This window comes from Capsicum annuum, chromosome 7, assembly GCF_002878395.1.
Source record: "Capsicum annuum cultivar UCD-10X-F1 chromosome 7, UCD10Xv1.1, whole genome shotgun sequence".
Lineage (NCBI taxonomy): Eukaryota > Viridiplantae > Streptophyta > Magnoliopsida > Solanales > Solanaceae > Capsicum > Capsicum annuum.
The window spans coordinates 222,059,161-222,078,894 of record NC_061117.1 but is presented as its reverse complement, the minus strand read 5'-3'; the positions used below and the strand labels follow the sequence as shown (position 1 = coordinate 222,078,894).

General features: G+C 36.5%; 2 long non-coding RNA genes across 2 annotated transcripts; one reads left to right on the top strand and one right to left on the bottom strand.

Moving 5' to 3' along the window:
- Nucleotides 1–5,297: 5,297 nt before the first annotated feature.
- On the top strand, nucleotides 5,298–18,422 carry LOC107878715. Its single transcript, XR_001676945.2, has 3 exons — nucleotides 5,298–5,930; nucleotides 17,588–17,662; nucleotides 17,774–18,422. It is a non-coding gene; the product is annotated as an uncharacterized LOC107878715 (long non-coding RNA).
- LOC124900130 lies at nucleotides 7,266–19,531 on the bottom strand. The gene is made up of 3 exons (XR_007057892.1): nucleotides 19,437–19,531; nucleotides 19,281–19,343; nucleotides 7,266–8,089 (listed from the first exon to the last, which is right to left on the bottom strand). It is a non-coding gene; the product is annotated as an uncharacterized LOC124900130 (long non-coding RNA).
- Nucleotides 19,532–19,734: the final 203 nt, after the last annotated feature.

The window sequence follows — 19,734 nt, the reverse complement described above, 5'->3', positions numbered from 1 at the left end:
CTTGCTCCACCTCTGGTTCTTCAATGACAATCTCTGGAGTTTGTTGAGTTTCTGTTGTAACATCTTTGGGTGTACTCTTCAGCAACTCAAGCTCAACTCCCACTTGCTTTGTAGTATATTGAACCTTTTGCTCTCAGTCCTTGTACAAGACATTTTCATCAAATGTCACATCACAATGTCTTAGGATCTTCTTGGTACTGTCATCCCAAAACCTGTACCCAAATAAGTCAGAACTATAACCTATAAAGTAGCACTTTATAGCTTTAGTATCAAGCTTATCTCTCTTCTCTGGATCAATATGAACATAAGCAGTGCAACAAAAAATTCTCAAGTGAGAATACTTGAATTATTTTCTTATCCATACTTCTTTCGGAATCTTGAACCCTAGAGGAACTGATGGTCCCCTGTTGATCAAGTATGCAGTTGTGCTCACAGCACTACCTAAACCGTATTAGACAGCCCACAATGTATTCTCATGCTCCTTACACGCTCATTCAATATTATGTTCATCCTTTCAACAACTCCATTCTGCCTTGACTTCACAGGAACTGTCCTCATCAATCTGATTCCCTAAGTTGCACAGAGTTGTCTGAATTCTGACTTGTTATATTCTCCTCCATTGTTAGACCTCAGGCATTTGATTTTTAAACTAGTCTGATTTTCAACTTCAGCTTTCCACCTCTTGAAAGTAGCAAACACATCTGACTTATGTTTCAAGAAGTAAACCCATACCTTCTTACTGAAATCATCAATGAAGGTGATATAGAATCTGGATCCACCAAGTGATGAAATAAGAGATGATCCCCAAACATCTGTATGGACCATTTCCAACCATACTTTCTTCGGCTTTTTCGCAGTCTTCGTGAAGCTTACTCATTTTTGTTTGCCCATGACACAACTCTCACAAAGACCCATATCAACAGATTTCAGCCCTTCTAAAGCTCCTTTTGCAACCAACATCTTCATTTATTTGGCACTTATGTGTCCAAGTCTGGTGTTCCACAAACATGAATCGGAAGCACCCTCAGCAACAACTGTCATGTTTATACACCCTGCAGTGGTGTACAAAGTTTCAAATTTTGTGCCACATGATACAACTATAGCACCCTTCACAATCTTCCATGAACCTTTCCCAAACTCTGCTGCGTAGCCTGTGCTATCCAACTGACCCAACAAAGATCAGATTCTTCTTGAGACCAAGAATATATCTAACATTCTCCAATGTCCACTGATTTTCTGCTGGAGTTTTTATTCAGACAACCCTTTTTTCTTCAATCACCAACGACTTGTTGTCAGCAAGATACACCTTTTCAAAATTTTCAGACTTGAAATTTTAGAACAATTCCTTGCTTGGAGATGAATGAAAAGATGCACCAAAATCTAATATCCAGGATTCAATTGGGATGTCCACACTAAGGATTAGAGCATCCCCAATGTCTTCTGTTGAATTACCAGAATCATTATCGTCTCCAGCTTTTGATTCTTCTTTTTCTTGGGTTTTTTGCAATCTGTCCAAAAGTGTCATTTCTCTCTACAATTCCAACATGTCACGTTGGGTTTTGGTGGAGATTTTTCATGACTCTTTGATTTTGATCTGCCATGTGTATTTTGACCCTTCTATTTGTCTCTCCCCCTTTGGTTAATGCTAAGAGCATTACCCGATGACTCCTCAATTTCTCATTTGCGAATACTTTCTCTAAGAATAACATCTCGGATTTCATCAAACTTCAGCTTCTCAGATCCATGGGAACTGCTAATTGCAGCAACAACAGTATCCCAAGACCCGGGCAGAGATGACATCAAAAACAATGTTTTAATTTCATCTTCGAAATTAATATCAACAGAACACAATTATCTAACAATCATATTGAACTAGTTTATATGATCAGCAACAGATCCATTCTCAGACATCTGTAAATTGAACAATCTACACATCAAATATATCTTGTTCATCGCAGATAGTTTTTCGTACATTTTTTATAGCGCCTTCAACAGATCGGACGTGGTATTCTCTTTGATGATGTTGAACGCGACGTTTCTCATCAAAGTCAATCAAATCAGCCCTAGAGCCTGCCGATTATTGATCTTCCACTACTCCTCCGTCATGGTCGTCGGCTTCACCCCGGTCAAGGGTTCGTAAAGATCTTTCTGATACAGATAGTCTTCGATCTACATCTTCCAGAAATCAAAACCTGATCTATCAAACTTCTCAATTCCAAGCTTTGATCCTTCTATCTTCAGTGATCGTGATGAATCTCCTAGGCTCTAATACCAATTGTTAGGATCAATTCGCGGACACACACACTAGATCTACGGAGAGGATAAAGAAAATGAGAGAGAGAGTTCATGAAGAGAGAGAGATGTGAGAATTAATTTCATGGTAACACTCATGGGTAAACACCACGGCGGACGGGATATTTATATTAATGATTCAAAGTATGTACAATTACACGGAGAAATGAGAATAAAAGGTACAACCTAAAATTTGGGTCGGGGCGCTGCTCACCGTGGAGGTTGAACCGCGTGAACATTAATATATAATAGTACATCACATATTAATCAGGCTTCACAACCCAACAAAAATTTCAAAGGCAGAATGAAATTTGTAAATCAATAATCTTAAATAAAGATACTCCAAAGTTGCATGCTCATCAAGAAATAACAGAGAAAAATTGAGAAAAAGTCAAAAATCAATATACAAACAGGAACCAAAATGGGGAAGCTCTTATGAATGATTAATTGATAGAACTAAAGAGAAGAACAGATAACCAAAATAGAGAATAATTACTTCATTCCTCGTCCATCATCTTCCCAAAATAGAGACTAATTACTTCATTCCCCATCCATCATCTTCCCAAAATAGAGACTAATTATTTCATCCCTCACCCATCATCTTTCTTATTCTTGTACTTCACAATCACAATTGTTATTATTCATGCATGTCGACACTACAATTCTTTTAATTATTTGGTTCATCTCTGAACTCAAATTAGTATATTTTAAAACATCAAATTCGAACCTTTTAGTTAAAAATTTGAAGTTGTATGAAACTATAGATTACTCCGTACAAATCATCAAACATTTTAATGATGCAAGTAAATAAATAGCAAGCAATTCATGGACAAATAGAAAGAAAGAATTAATAATTACCAACAAAAAAAGATGTGTATTTTGTAATAACACTAAGGCACATGATAAAATCCAAGAGAAATTAAATTACTAAAATTAATGTAAGATTGAGGGAAAAAATTTAAGTGGAGGAAGGAGAAACTCACCAGTAAGAGCAGCATGTAAGGAAAGAGATGAAAACTAAGAAGGTCAAGGTGGGTGAAATCTAAACCACGTGTGGTGCTTCAATACATCGTTGATACAATTTTAGTTACATATTCTAAAATTATATGAAAAATATTATACGTCGCAATTCTTCTCTATCAAATATATATAACAAAACTTATCTTAAAATGTTGATCTTATTTTATATAGTTAATTAAGGCCAAACTCATCGCCAGCCCCCTGAATTTGGCACGATCTTTCACTTAGGTACCTCAAGTGGACGATGTTCATTTTTGACACCTCAATCAGCTATTAACTGTGTCATTTTGACACTTTTTTTACACTCAACTGATTTTACAAAGCGTGTGTAATACACACGCTTGCTGACATGGCGTACCACCAATTAAAAAAAGATATGTGGTGTTCTTGTTTAAAATAATAATTTTAAATAAATTATAATTTAAAAAATCAATTTTTAAATAATTAACTTTAATTTTAAATAAAAAATCAATAAATAAATAACTCCCCCCACCCCCCACCCCCGCCATCATCTTCTCCAAGTACCCCCACTCCACCACCACCACAAGATTGCTGCCACCCCACTGCCACCCCAGCGTTCCTGCACCAACCCCCTCCCCACGCACCAACCCACCCCCCCCCCCCCCCCCCCTCAATCATCTTCTTTAATTTTCATCTCTAAGAAATGTCTTTAAAATTTCTTCCATAACAATAATGGTCATAAGTAATTGTGATTGTAATAGCAAAATTTCATTGCTTTTCTCTTTTGCTTTGTTCAAAATACAACACTGCAATAATTAATCACTGCAACAACCAACATATCCATAAATGGGGTTTGTGATTGAAATTTTCTGCAACAACAAATCATCACGGAGGCATTGGTGAATAATTTTCAACAAAAATAATTCTCAATGAATTCGCCCTCCATTGATGACCAACACTAATTGTGAATGAATTTGCCATTGATGACCCAAAAAAATATTTTTGAGTCTATAATTTTTTTTTAATCAAAAAATTAAGAAATAATAGTGTTGGGAGAGAGGGACTACAACTATTGAGAGATTTGAAGAACTTTTTTGAGTTTAAGGTTGATGCAAAGGTGGGAAAATGGTGAAAAAGTATGAAACATGGTTGGAGTAATTGAGAAGAAGAGGAAGAAGAAGAAGAAGAAGAAGAAGAAGAAGAAAGAAGAAGAAGAAGAAGAAGAAGAAGAAGAAGAGGAAAAAAATATTAAAAATCGGCTAAATTTCATCATTCACGCGCCTATAGAGAGTGTAATACACTCTCTTTGTCATGTCAGCGAAAAGTGTCAAAATGACACACTTATAACTACTTGAGGTGTCAAAAATGAACATCGTTCACTTGAGGTGCCTAAGTGAAAGATCGTGTCAAATTTAGGGGGCCACCAATGAGTTTTTGAGATGCGAAACATGATAAAAGTACTTTGTGATGGAGGAAGTATCTTGTCATGATATATACATTAACTATTTGGTATCTAAAATCACTAGATGGACTAATTCATATTCACATTATGCATACCTCATTTTACATATCTATAGTGTTTTCCAAGTTATATAATTAGTGTAAATACACTCTACCCTTCCACGTAATCTGCTTCTAGGCCATTTAGATGTCAACAATATATAAAAGGAGGTGGATAAATGGGCATGCAAAAATGTTTTTAGCAACATTAACATGCCTCTATAATTTCTAGTGTTTTTGGTAGTCATTCGATATTCGGTATCCGCGTTGGAACTCGATTAATTCGAATTCGCTCTTTGCAAGGCCTCATTCGGGTGGCAGCACTCTCAACAGAGTTTTCTCTGTACCCAGGAATCGAAAACTCGACCTCTGGTTAAGGATGAAGCAGTCTCATCCACTGCACCACAACCCAATGTTGGTCTATGATTTCTAGTTTGAAATTAAGTACACGTAACATTTATTTTTAAACTTGTCTTGTCCGTTAAGTACATCTATACTAATGCAATATTGAACAATCAACTAATGATGTAATTTTTCAAAAAGTTGTGTTATTCAGTAGTAGGTTCAAAATTGTCCTTCTAGTGTTACTTGGATAATTTTGATTCCTTAAATTTGTCGGATTTCTGTAAAATATTTACCAAGCATCCATTGTGAAAGTTAAAAGAAAATGTGAAAAAAAAAAATATTTTACAGAAACTTCACATTTGAGATTACAAATTTTATATTTCGTATTATATTTGGTTTATTTCAAGAATTAAATGCAATTTTTTGAGCTGCAATTTCTGCTTGTGTCTAGTATAATTTTTTATATTGCGATTTTTGGAACTTTAATTAGATGAAAATATCTAGTTTTCCTATTAACCATCAAATTTTCATAAATATCTTATAGGGATCAAAAGTGTTCAATTTTGTCATAAAAGCCTATTTTAAACCAGCTATGAGAAAAAAAAAATGACCAATTGATTATGGAGATGATTATGGAAAGTTCAACCGGCCCAAAAGTGGCAGGCCAGATAGAAAAGGAAAAGTCTACCGAGCAATGGGAAAGTCACTTACTTGATGGATGTTCCTTCCTTGCAATCGATGATGTTCCATCATCTAAGTCTCTTCTTTGCAGCAACTTGAGCATTTGCAGCTCCAAAAACGTCAAGTAGCAGGTACTCTTTCCATCCATTTTACTAATTTGTTGTTACGACCTCTTCCTGACCAGTCTTTAACTACCATCTATTGACAAGTTTTAAAGAACCACTCCACAGTGGAGACAATAGGGATTTTTGAGTATGACCAGAAAACATTAAAAGACAGTTTTTTTAGCAATATAGTACTAGTAGGTAAACTATTCTCAATGCTTTGGTGAGGAATCCCCCAAGCTCCCACCAGCTGAAATAACTTCAAGAATAGGACAATTCTAACCAATTAATTTTCTGGGATTGAGATTAGTAGTTCTTGTTCAATATTTGAAGTTTTTCCCCATCCAACATTCTACATGACAAGTTTATTGGAGATTTAAGAGTTAAAGAGTTGTCAAAAAAGGAAAATAAAACATTCTTTTTGAAACGTACTAAAACAAATTGCAAGACAAACACAAATTCTTGAAGCTATTGTTTCTGTTTGGGTATTTCTCTCTCAAAGACACATTCTTGAAGCTAGTACTTGCATATTACTAGCATTCAGATTCTATTGTTGTCCATTTGGTTATTAGAACTGGAGCCTTGGAGCAATTGGTAAACTTGTTGTCATGTGAACCGGAGGTCAAGGGTTCTAGTGTGGAAACAGCCTCTTGCAGAAATGCAAGGTAAGGCTGCGTAGAATCGACCCTCATGTCCGACTTCCCAGGACACCACGCATAGCGGGAGCATTATTGCACCGGGCTGCCCTTTTTCACATTTTGTTATTAGAGATATACAGCTCTGTTTAATTTACATGGAATTGTTAGAAACTAGTAAGCTTTTTGTGTGCGTGATATGCCATAGCTTGAGTACACCTCTTAACTTTTTTTCCAGATTTTTTGCGTGATATGAATCTTCAAAACGTGTTTAATTTCCGGGATAAACTTGAAATAACACTCATAAGAATTGATCTAACTGCTAAGACTCCAGAACACTGCCAAAAGTTGTGCAACTTTTGACCAGAAGGGCTTTAAATCATGATACTAGGAATGTCCCTTGATATATCTGAATTAGAGACTACTCCACCTCATGTATTTACTTTACAGCTAAGGAATCCTCTATCGGAGTTGTGTCCCTTCTTTTGATAACTTTCTCATAACTGGTAGATTGACAGCATTCTTGTTTCATTTAGTTACACTATTGTTCTCATATTTTTCTAAAGTCCGTTTGATTTCTTCGCTTTTGTTATTAGACCAGCAAAGGGCTTCTAGTAAGGACCGTTTGTTATTTTTCGATCTGCTTTGATATTAGACAAGCTAATTCTAATAAATAGTTTAAACTAGTACTAGTAATGTTTAGACAAGCTAATTGCTGGTAAGGACTGTTTAGTAGTACTAGTCCTTTGCTGGTCTTGTCATATTATGTATGAGGATGCCAGCAGTAGCATTAGAATTGCTAGTAGTACTAGTACTTGGAGGGAATGCCATCCTAGTGATGTCAAATACTACTAAACAGCAGTTATTGTTATGGACAATCACAAAAAAAAAACAACTTACAACCAAATCACAGATACAGAACCAAATCAGTAACCGTCTTCCCACAATCCGATATAGGGCAACAATCTCAGGTATAATCCACAGTCAACGATATACAGGATCAGATCTACTATAACAATGGCTTTAATGATCACAAAAAAAACAAATCAAGCTTATTAAATGCATTCATAACTGGGAAAATCGATGACGACCAAGGCAGGAACGAGTAACGAGTAAAAAATACAGCAACGGAGTTACGAGTACTGTTTAATGGTCTCTTTCATACACCTGAATGTATGAGGATGCTTCTTTTTCTTCTTTTTCATACTACTCGACATAAAAGCTGGATAACTTGACCTGCTGGTGAATAATTCTTGAAACTAGGAGACTTTGGCCAGGATTCTTGAATTGTTGTTGTAGCATTCTTGAAACAAAGAGATTTTGGCCCTTAATTGATGCTGTAGGATTAAAGAAACTAGGAGGTATCACCCGGTTAGGATTCACGAATTTTTCAATTTCGGTGAGTTTTTTGTCCAAGTTATGGACAACAAGATCTTCATCCATCATTTGTCCCACTTCACCTAGAACCTCTTCCTTCCTTTTCTTTTTTTCTTCTAACTTTTGTGCCTCCTTCCTTTCCTTATTTATCTTTTGGTAAATCAATGCACAGACCTGAAAAATAGAAAGTGTTAAGTTAGTTTTTGTCATAGTTGATAATTCAATAAGTATAGCTGATTAATTCAAATAGTAGTTGGAATTCTGATAATTAGTTAGAAGGTTTTTGAGTGAGGGAAGCAACAACTGAGATTAGAAGTAATCAAATGAAGTGCAAGGACCCAAATTATGCCACGTCAGCACACTCCACCTCAGCTCAAGTCACGGTTAAAAGCAACTGCCAGGAGAGAGAAGAGGCATTGATCAAATTGGTCTCTCTCCTAACAGAAATTCCTTCATTCCTTGTTCACATCTCTTCTTCTTCTCCTTCTAATTCTCTTAATTACAGGTTGGAGCTCTATCCATGGCGATTCACAATTTCAGTTTATTTTCCTTTTAGTTACCTGTAATTTCAGTTAGATTCTGTTAAGTTTGAATATAGAAAATTGCCCCAAAAAAACTGTTTTTCTGAGATTGTTGAATTTCTCTGAGTTTTATTGAATTTGGTTGAGTTTTAGTTACGTAATCGAGCTCAGCTCCTGACAATTGGTATCAGAGACGCGATTTGTGCGACCTGTGGTTGTAGACATGGCTGAAGGGACTCGTTCTAAGGTTGTAGAGGATCAATTAGCTTGACATGAAGAAATTTTGGCTGAGCTAGTGAACCAGCAACAGGAGCTTCGTAACAGTCAAACGGGGATACAAGGAACATTGGAACTCATTTTGGATCGCTTGACGAACTTAGAAAGGGCACCGAATCGAAGAAATGGAGATCAACCACTCGGAGATGGATTGCTTCCTATTCCTTGGCAGGAAAACAGAAACAACAGGGGAAACATGGTTCCCATACCACCTCCTAAATGGGAACTACCTAGCTTTGACGGACAGGAGCCTAAGGTATGGATTCGAACATGTGGTGGTTCCCCAAAAGGAAAACGAAATATCAAACATCAGTTGGCACACAATAGAAGAAATAACAGAGTAGACATGTCTATGGACCAAATTACTGCCGAAAAGGTCCATAATTTAATTGAAGTAGACCAACCGCTGGATTTATTTAATTTCGAAATACAAGCCTTCTCCAAGGCTAGCACTATCGATAAAATAGCTCAAGAAGAAATTTCAGCGGGAGTTTGCAGCCCTATCGAAGATCAAAGAGAGAAGAACAATTGGGGCACAGTGGAAAACATGAAAGAAACAGAGGGGAATTCAGTGGTGACTAAAGAAAGGGGGGCAGAAAATAACAAGGAACAACCAATTGTGATCAGTAATTCATGCATGGGTGGAACAATTTGGGATATGGAAGAAGCTATGCCTATTGCGACTGAACATGTTTCACAAATCACTGAAAAGGGGGAGATTACATCAGCTTGGGTTCGTCAGAACATCATTAAACTCGGCAAGATGTTTGGGGTTGATTTTAAAGGCCACGAAGGGAAAACCATGGAGCTGCTCATGCAGATAGATGCTTGCAGACAGGCTAAGAAGATAGAGGCTTCTCCAGAAATCAGGAAAACCAGGCTCCAAGATGCAAATTGAAAAACTTAATCTGTTTCGATATCAAATTTAAAAGCAATGAGGGCAAGAATTAGGGGAAAGGGCGTACACAAATTGAGTCATGAAGCTCAATTTGGTGTCTTGGAATGTTAGGGGATTAAATGATGGGGGAAAGAGAAGAGTGGTGAAAAATCTTATAGAACACTAGAGGGCCGATATTATCTGTTTGCAGGAAACTAAACTGCAAGGAGATATCCAAGAAATAGTTAAACAAATTTGGGGAGGGAGATGGATCCAGTATGCCCATCTGGAAGCAAGTGGTACAAGGGGAGGAATAATCATGTTGTGGGATAGTAGAGTGTGGAAGGGAGATGTGCTTGAAACAGGGGTCCACATACTAACCTGCAGCTTTGAAGCTTTGTTACAGAATTTTAATTGTCACATAACAGGGGTCTATGCCCCAAATGATAAGGTGGAAAGAAGAGAGGTGTGGGATGAGTTAGGGGCTGTTAGTGGTTTAATGGAGGGGCCTTGGGCAGTATGTGGGGATTTCAACCTATCCAGATTCCCTTCTGCAAAAAAAAACTGTCAGAGAAGATCTTCAGCTATGGTAGAATTTTCAGACACCAGAAGATTTGGAACTAATTGACCTGCCACTAGAGGGTGGTACTTTTATATGGTTCAAAGGCGACATGCACACCACAGCTACAAGGATAGCCAGAATTTTATTTTCCTCTGAATGGAATGAACAATTCAGCAAAGTAAAACAAACTATTCTGCAGAGATTGGCCTCAGATCATGTTCCTATAGCTCTTAAATGCGGTCCTTGGGACCAGAATAAGTCATACTTTAAGTTTGAAAATTGGTGGTTAAATACAGAGGGCTTCGCAGACAGAATCAGCACTTGGTGGAATTCCTTTAATTTCGATGGTAAACCTGATTACATACTAGCCTGCAAGCTAAAAGGCCTTGAAAGAAAAGCTCAAGGAATGGAGTAAAGAGGAAAAAAGGAAGCTTGCAAATCTAATAGACTACTTTGCTCAACAAAATGGCAAGGTTGGATTCCGTAGGGAGTCCAGAGCTCTTACTGAGGAGGAGGCAGAAGAGAAGGCAGCAACTTTTATGGAGTATGAAGAGTTAATCAAGAATGAGGAAACTGCTAGGAGACAAAGGTCCAGAATTTTGTAGTTGAAAGAGGGCGACAACAACACTAAATTCTTCCACAATGCAGCAAATGCCCACAAGAGAAGCAATTGTATTGATCTCTTTGAAATCCAAGGGGAAACTGTGAAGGAGCCAATCAGAATTAAGGGGGAAATTGTTCACTTTTACAAGAAATTATATACAGAGACAGTAAGGTAGAGACCAACAGGGAACATGATTAACTGTCCAACAATTTCAGAAACAGAAAAAACCCAACTACAAGGTAGATTTGAGGAGCAGAAAGTACACTGTTGTTTGAAAAAGTGTGCAATAGATAAGGCTCCTGGACCGGATGGTTACACCATGGGTTTTTTTATCAAGTGTTGGGATGTGGTAAAGAGTGACATCATGGCTGCATTCCATAACTTTTATGAACATGAGACATTCGAAAAAAAGCTTCAATGCCACATATATTGCTCTGATTCCTAAGAAAAAAGGGGTCAAAGAGTTGAAGGACTTCAGACCAATCAGCTTGATTGGCATTTTCTACAAGCTACTGTCGAAAGTACTGACAGAAAGAATCAAAGTACTGGTAGATTCTCAACAGATGGCATTTATCAGAGGAAGACAAATCATGGATGCTATATTGATAGCAAATGAGGCAGTGGACTATAGAATGAAACAAAAAAAGCCTGGAATTCTATGTAAAATGGATCTAGAAAAGGTTTATGACCATGTTAACTGGGGTTTTTGTTGAATGTACTTAGAAGAATGGGATTTGGTGAGAAGTGGATTAGGTGGATCAACTTTTGTATCTCTAGTGTGAAGTTCTCTGTCCTTATTAATGGGGCACCCAAAGGTTTCTTTGCAACCCAAAGGGGAATAAGACAAGGAGATCCTCTATCTCCTTTCTTATTTATTCTAGCCATGGAGGGTCTTAATAATATGATAAAGACAGCAAAACACAACGGATGGATATCTAGATTTGATGTGGATACCAATAATGCAAGTTATCTGGAGGTGACTCACCTTCAATACGCAGATGATACCCTGATATTTTGCGATGCAAATGAAGAACAATTGAAATACTTATAAGAGTTATCCTAGTACTCTTTGAAGGAATTTCAGGATTGCATATCAATTGGCGCAAGAGTCACATTTACCCCATCAATCCCGTATCAAATATAGGATACTTGGCTTCAAGTTTGGGTGGTGAAGTTGGAACCCTTCCCTCTATTTACTTAGGGATGCCTCTGGGGGCTAAATCAAGGTCAATAGAAATATGGGATAATGTGCTAGAAAAATGTGAAAAGAAGCTGTCTAGATGGAAAGCACAATACTTATCTATGGGAGAGTCCTTGATGCTCTTCCAACCTATATGCTGACCTTTTTCTCTATCCCAGCAAGAGTTGTACAGGGGCCGGACAGAATCAGGAGAGCCTTCTTTTGGCAAGGCAACAAAATCAAAAAAGGGTATCACCTAGTGAAGTGGAAGTGGAAAGTACTCATAACCAGTAAAAAACAGGGAGGCTTGGGATCAAAAACTTGAAGAATCAGAGCAAAACTTTGAAACTAAAGTGGTTATGGAGATATACTCATGAATCTCAATCTCTATGGAAGAATGTGATCAGGATAAAAAATGGAGGAGGATGACTGGGTATCTAAGGTAGCAACCAATCCCTATGGAGTAACTGTGTGGAGATCAATCACGAGATGCTGGTATATCATGCAAAGCCACACCACCATCAAAGTCTATGATGGCAGCAAGACTAGTTTCTGGAAGGATAGGTGGTTAGGTGATAGAAGCCTTTCAGAAATGTTTCTCGACTTGTTTGAACTAGCTCAACACCAGGATAAGTCAGTGGCTGATTTGTGGTCTTCACAAGGATGGGACTTGAGCTTCAGGAGAAGAATGAATGAATGGGAAATTCCAAGAATAGTTGAATTCTTTAAAGTGATTGAATCATTTCAAGGAATTAAAGAGGGGAGGGACATGATGTGGTGGAATGAACAAAGCAACGGAATTTACAAAGTTAGCTTCGGATACAAGTTCCTAAACAGGTCAATGACAATCTGGCAGGTGGCCTTGGAAACAAATCTGGAATCTAAAATTCCCTAAAGGTGGCATGCTTCTCATGGTTGCTAGCAAAGGAGGTTGTACTAACACACGAAAACTTGAGAAAGAGGAATATAATTTTAGTCACACATTGTTGCTTGTGTGGAGAGGCAACGGAGACAGTGGGACATCTATTTTTGCATTGTAGGATCACTGACCAGCTATGGAAGATTTTTATCAATCTCAGAGGCATGCAATGGGTAATGCCTAGCACAATTGTTGACACTCTATCTAGCTGGGAGGAAGCAGGAACGGGAGCAAAGAATAGGGCTTACTGGAGAATCATTCCAGCTAGTATCTGGTGGACTATCTGGAGGGAAAGGAATGCTAGAAGTTTTGAAGATAGAAGCAGAACTTTACAACAGATCAAAATTGACTGTATTTTGCTTTTTCGTTTTTGGTGTATGAAAAGCTCCCCTATAGAGGCAGAAGACATCCTAGAAGTTTTAGAGTCTTGCTAGGTTAAGGAGCTCTTTATTTATTTAATTTGAAATTTGATACATTTGTAAAGGGGTCTTCAGCACTACCTAAGTGCTGATTTATAATATAAACATTACATTCTCAAAAAAAATAAATTGATTGAAATTTTTCGGCCAGTAAGTGCTCTAATTAAGTTGCTTTACTCTATATTTTGATGAGTTCTTTAAATTGTTTAACTAGCATATTAAAATTTAATAAATCTAATATGTATTTTATTAGAAATACTTTTGATGGGGAAGAAGAGTTAAATGCTATATTTCATAGGTTTACATCTATGTAACATATTTCAGTTTGATTCAAAAAAGGGTTTTAGTTATCTATCATCTTTTGCTGCTAATATTGGATCGATGAAGAGAAACTAGTATTTGTTTTGATTTTCTAGGTCTAATTCAGAAGTAAAATGGAAATGATAATCTCATTCACAGATTGTTAAAATTTACTATATTCGTGTTCTACCTCTTTAAGAAAGAGTTAGGATTACAAATATTTAGTATCATCAATTTAGATATTGTTGAACTCGTAAAGAAAGTTGGTGAATCTTTTTTTTATGTCCATGTAATTGTAATTAATTTTCTTGAGGAAAATCTGATTTCTCAAAAACTTTTGAGACAAGGATGATTTCCTAAAACTGCAGTTCCAAGTAACTTTATTTGAATCATTACAAGCTTAGTTTTTCATATTTCTATTCATAAAGACATAGTTGGTACATCAGTATGTGTTTGGTGTGTAGTGTCCTAATAAACTTGTCTCTCATCTCAACATTTGACATCTTTTATGCTTGTCATGAAGCATTCAAGCTAGGTCTTACTTTATTTGATTGTTGTCTCTTAATGAAGACCTGCAGAACTTCAAGCAGATTGTCCCTACTTCAAAAGGCAATGCAAGTTCTCTGTTTTATGTTTTGAAATTGGTTAAGATATCAGGTTTTCTATTGGATTTCGTTACTTTTGTATTGTCTTCATGTCATCTAATTTTTATTATTGTTATTGTTAATCTAATTCTCCCTCATCCCATATTTTTCTTCTTTTCTTCTTTTGTAAGTAATTTCTTTAGCTATATATTTATTTGCATAATTGTTTCAAGTAATGGATTTAATTGTCTCAATAGCTCCTTTTAGTAAAAAGAATTGCTCCTCTCTCGTTTATCTATTACCTATAGTTTCAGACACGAGTGTAAATGAAATCCATTTGTATTTAACATACATTAATTTCACACGATGTTCACAATTGATCGCCAAAATATGTCGAAATCTGTATGTGTAAGCTTGTTAAACAGTTGCACCTCAATCTGTATACTCCAAAAAGGAGAAGATACTGAAGTAGGAGGCTAACGATTTTTGACCATGAGGTAAGTTTTGGATCATCTTGACCGAAATTATATATATAACTAAACTTTATAGATATGAGTTTTGAGACAATGTAGTAAGTATTTGACTTGTTGTAATTAGGGTGACAATTAACTATGCATATGGCGGTAAGCTGTAAGGAACGAGTATAATCCTGCCACAACTACACATTTTTTACGGACTGATTATAATCCAACCACAGTAAATATTAGTGTTTAATGAACAATTTATAAGGTGTTGCTAAAATTCAATAAACTTTGTATCAAGTGTAAACAGAATACAAGCTTCTACTCTCCCATTTCTTTTATACCTTCTGTGTACTAGATTGGTGTGACGCACCTCATTCGAGTCTCTATGGTCTTCTTGATTTTGCTGCATCATTTTTGCTATCGTCACCATCATAGTTGACATTTGCTAACTTCTTTTTAATATGTTTCTTTTCTACTTCGATCTATATAGTAGTAGGAAAGTTGAACTATTTTTTAGTTGTCTCACATGATTTCTAGGAAACCAGATCTATTGCAGATAATGATAAGTAACTCTTAGTGGTAGCAGATTATACTATCATCGTGTCTGAGCCAGAAGCTGAACAAGTCAATTACATCAGATTGATTTTGATCTTATTTGAAGCAGTGTCAGGCCTAAGGGTCAATTGGGGAAAAACAGTCTGATTCCAGTCAAGGAGGTGCCTCAGATTCAAGGATTGGCAAGCATTCTGAGGTGCAAAGTAGAGAAATTGCCAACGACCTACCTGCGAATGCCACTAGGGAGCAAAATAAAGCTTTGGAGATATGGGATGGAATTCTGGAAAAAGCAGAAAAAAAGTTAAGGCTCAATATCTTTCCTTAGGGGAGTAGAGTGATCTTGATAAATACTCTTTAGATTCACTACCTACTTATGTTATGTCACTATTTCCAATGCCTTCAAAAGTTGTCAAAAAAATAGATAGGCTTAGAAAAAACTTTCTCTGGAAAGGAGGCAAAGAGGTAGAGGGCAATGGATACTGTCTAGTGAAATGGAACAATGTGATGCTGAGTAAGGAAAGAGGTGGAGTGGGTATTAGAAATCTGGGAATCCAAAATAAGAGCCTTTTAATGAAGTGGTTGTGGAGTATACTAGTGAGGAAAGAACAATATGGAAGGAGGTGATAGGGGCAAAATACAGGGAATTAGACCCATGGTGTACAGAGGTAGTTTCAGAACCCTATGGATGGGGAGTGTGGAGGTCAATCAGAGCTTATGGAATTCCATGGAAGAAAATGTGTTTCTCAAAGTTGGAAATGGCAACAAGATTAAGTTCTTGAAAGACAGGTGGATTGATCAAACTCCTATAGGTCAATCTTTCCCAGATCTTTTCTCAATTTGAGACAATACTGAAGTCAAAGTATGTGAAATGCTGGATAACTCAAGGCTGGGACTGTCTTTCAGAAGGCTATTCCACGATTGGGAAGTGGATGGGTGGCTTTCCGGAAAAATTGGGGGGAACCAACCTAGTCCCAAATGCACCAGATAGAGTTATATGGAAGCACAGTAAGGATGCTATTCCACAGTAAACAGTGCTTACAAGAAAGGGATACAAGCTGGGGTTTGAGGCAAACATCATCACTGGAAGAGTATTTGGAGAGGACTGATCCCCACCAAAGTGAAATGCTTCACTTGGTTAGTCATCAAAAGAATGTGTTTAACTCGAGAAGTTCTACGGAAGAAAGGAAGGAAACTGGTCCCCAGATGTTTCATATGCAATTTGACAGAGGAAACAAACAAGCACCTTTTCCTACATTGCAATTTTAATACACAAATCTGGGAGCTTTTCCTCAACATCACAGGCTCCAGTTGGACTATGCCAGAACACACTTCAGACCTTTTTAGTTACTGGATCGGAGGGAAAGGGGTTAGCAAGACTCAAAAGGAGTGGTGAAAGCTAATACCATCATGCATATGGTGGTCAGTATGAAAGGAAAGAAATGGGAGATTTTTGAAGAGCACGATCCCTTGATTCCAATTTTTATGCTATCATGAGATTTTTTGTCAACGAAAATGTTGTTTCTCTAGACGACATTCCATCATCCCCAAATAGTTTCAGCCTACCAGTAAGCTCATCAATATTTTCCTGTTAAGTAGTCATACACAAACCTACAAAAGAGACTCTACAATTTCAGCTATTTGTTCAGTGGGATTCCCCCAAACATCTTTGTCTTTCTTACTAGTTGACGCGACTAGTGACTTGATCTGTGAAAACTTATTATCCACTGTTTGAAGAGCATCTTTCTTATACTAGTTGGTTGCTTTCTTTCTAACTCGTCTTTATTTAGAAGTGAACCATTGCTTCCATTTCATGTGCAGTCAATAATAGCTTCTCTATGCTAGCTACCATCTTCGATTTCAATGACACAACATCTTGGTGCTGCCTGATCAGTATATGATTTTGTCAGTTGGGATTTGGGAATCTGATGAAGATCTTTCTTCATAAGTGGATCATGTTTTATCGTTTGATCTTTAATTAGAAAATGTTATTCTTCTAAGCTTTTGGTATATAGATTCCAATATATCCGCGTCCTTACAGACGAGTGTGCTGCTCAACACCTCAATCCCTATTGTCTTATTACCCTTTCTATCGCACTCTTCAAATCGTCTTAACATTCTCTTGTCACCGAATTATATTTTTGCCCTTGAACTAAGATGTTGGTGTAATCGTAGTTTCCCTTTGCAAAATTTTAGCTTCCCACTGATCTTGCAACTTTTATAATCCTCACTATGTTGAGAGATCTCAAGTAAGCAAGCTTGTCGGATTAACTCTCTTAGTCTCAAGTTTGGCTCAGAATGTGTTGTACTCATGTGATAAATTTCTTGGCTGGATATTAAATAAAAAACGATTCTCTTCTCTTTTAGCTTCAACTGTTTGTTTTTGCTGTCTCTCGGACTAATAAACTTTTCAGGTGATGATCATGAAGAATAGCATATGAAGTGTTTCGGCGGCTATAGTGCAATGGGAGGAGGGATCTCAGAGGAAAGTAAGCAAATTTAAATACTATAACATGTGGGCAATGGCCCCTGACTTCAAGAGGAGGGTATCTGAAAGTTAGAATAGTATCTGAAAGTTAGAATACAACATGTGCTGGCAGGTGAATGTTCAAGGTGATTGGAAAATTGAACAGATTGAAAGGGGTCCTTAGAAGACTGAACAAAGAAAAATTTAGTGAAGTAGAAAAGAAAGCTGAGTAAGCAAAGGAATGGTTGCTGCAAATGCCAAGAGAAATTGCAACAGGACCCAGAAACAAAGAATGGATAAAACAAGCGCACAAAGCTGCAAAGGAGTATCAAGACTGGAAAGTAGCATGTGAGAGATTTCTACAACAGAAATGCAAAATCAAGTGGCTGAAAGAAGGGGATCGAAACATGAAGATCTTCCATAGCTATTTGAAGGCTAGGAGGAATGCCAACAAAATTTTTCTGGTTCAAGATAAAGATGGTAATGAAAAAAAGAATATGGAAGGAATAACTGAAGCTTTTATTGATTTCTATACAATGCTACTCCAACAATGCAGAAAGATTACATGTGTCCTAATAAACTTGTCTCTCATCTCAACATTTGACATCTTTTATGCTCGTCATGAAGCATTCAAGCTAGGTCTGTCTTAATTTGATTGTTGTCTCTTAATGAAGACCTGCAGAACTTCAAGCAGATTGTCCCTACTTCAAAAGGCAGTGCAACTTCTCTGTTTTATGTTTTGAAATTGGTTAAGATATCAGGTTTTCTATTGGATTTCGTTACTTTTGTATTGTCTTCATGTCATCTAATTTTTATTATTGTTATTTTTAATCTAATTCTCCCTCATCCCATATTTTTCTTCTTTGTTTCTTCTTTTGTATGGTTTATTTAGGTGCATCTCTTGTTCAAATATGAACTATTTTGAAAGATAAATATTCTTATGCACATCCTCGTTAAATTAATTGAATGTATAGGATTACTAAGTGTGTCCATGTCGTTGCAATTTGTTTAGGATAGTGTTAAATGGCCACAAAAAATTGGCCCCAATAATAGAAAGAGTATATTATGTTTTTTTTCAAATATACAAAGTTATTTAATTTTTAAAGGAAAAGGATAAACAATATATTGTTTATGGACGTATAATTTCTCTCTTTTCATTTATTTTATTTCGTGCGGGCTGTTTCACTAGTTACATTGCAACATCAATATTCAGAACAGATAGACAACAATATCGCTCCAAAATTTCTCATTTAAAGTAAACAAAAACTCAAATGTACTTATAAATTCACTTCGCTGTCCTGATTATTCCAGAAGTAGAAAATGCAAATGGACCAATAACACAGTTGAAATCTACAGATTGAAATTAGGATCATTATATCAGTATGGACCAATAACACATGGTTGAAATCTACAGATTCATAATCAGAAATTAGGATCATTATATCACTCACGGAATCGAGTGATAACAGAAAAAATCTACACATTCATAAACAGAAATTACTTCGAACCGATTCTATAATCAAAACAAAAAATGAAATCAGAAGGCACGCTTTATGGGGCATGATAACACGTAACTGAAATCTAAGCACATTCATAATCTGAATTTCGAGGAGAAAACCGAAGAATTTCGAAGATTATACCTGAGCAGCAACAAGGAGCTTGAACAGAGCTGAGTATGGAGCACGATAACACCTAACTGAAATCTATCATCGCATCGAAACATAAACACACACATGAAAACACAATTTCATAATCTGAATTTCGAGTAGAAAATGGAAGAATTTCGAAGATTATACCTGAGGAAACAGCAACAATGAACTTGAACAGAGCTGAGTATACTGATAATTCTAGAGAGAGGGTAAAATTGAACTGATAATTCGCATCGAAACTGTTATCAGAAACAAAAACACACACTTCTTAAGCACGAAAACACTTTGATAATCAGAAATTTGAGGAGAAAAGCGAAGAAATTCGAAAATTATACCTGAAGAAACAGTAACAACAGAGAGAGTGTAAAATTATAGAGAGAGAAATTCTGAGCTTGCTCTAATGTAAACAGAATCACTTCATGTATATATAGTTTGTAAGATTTCT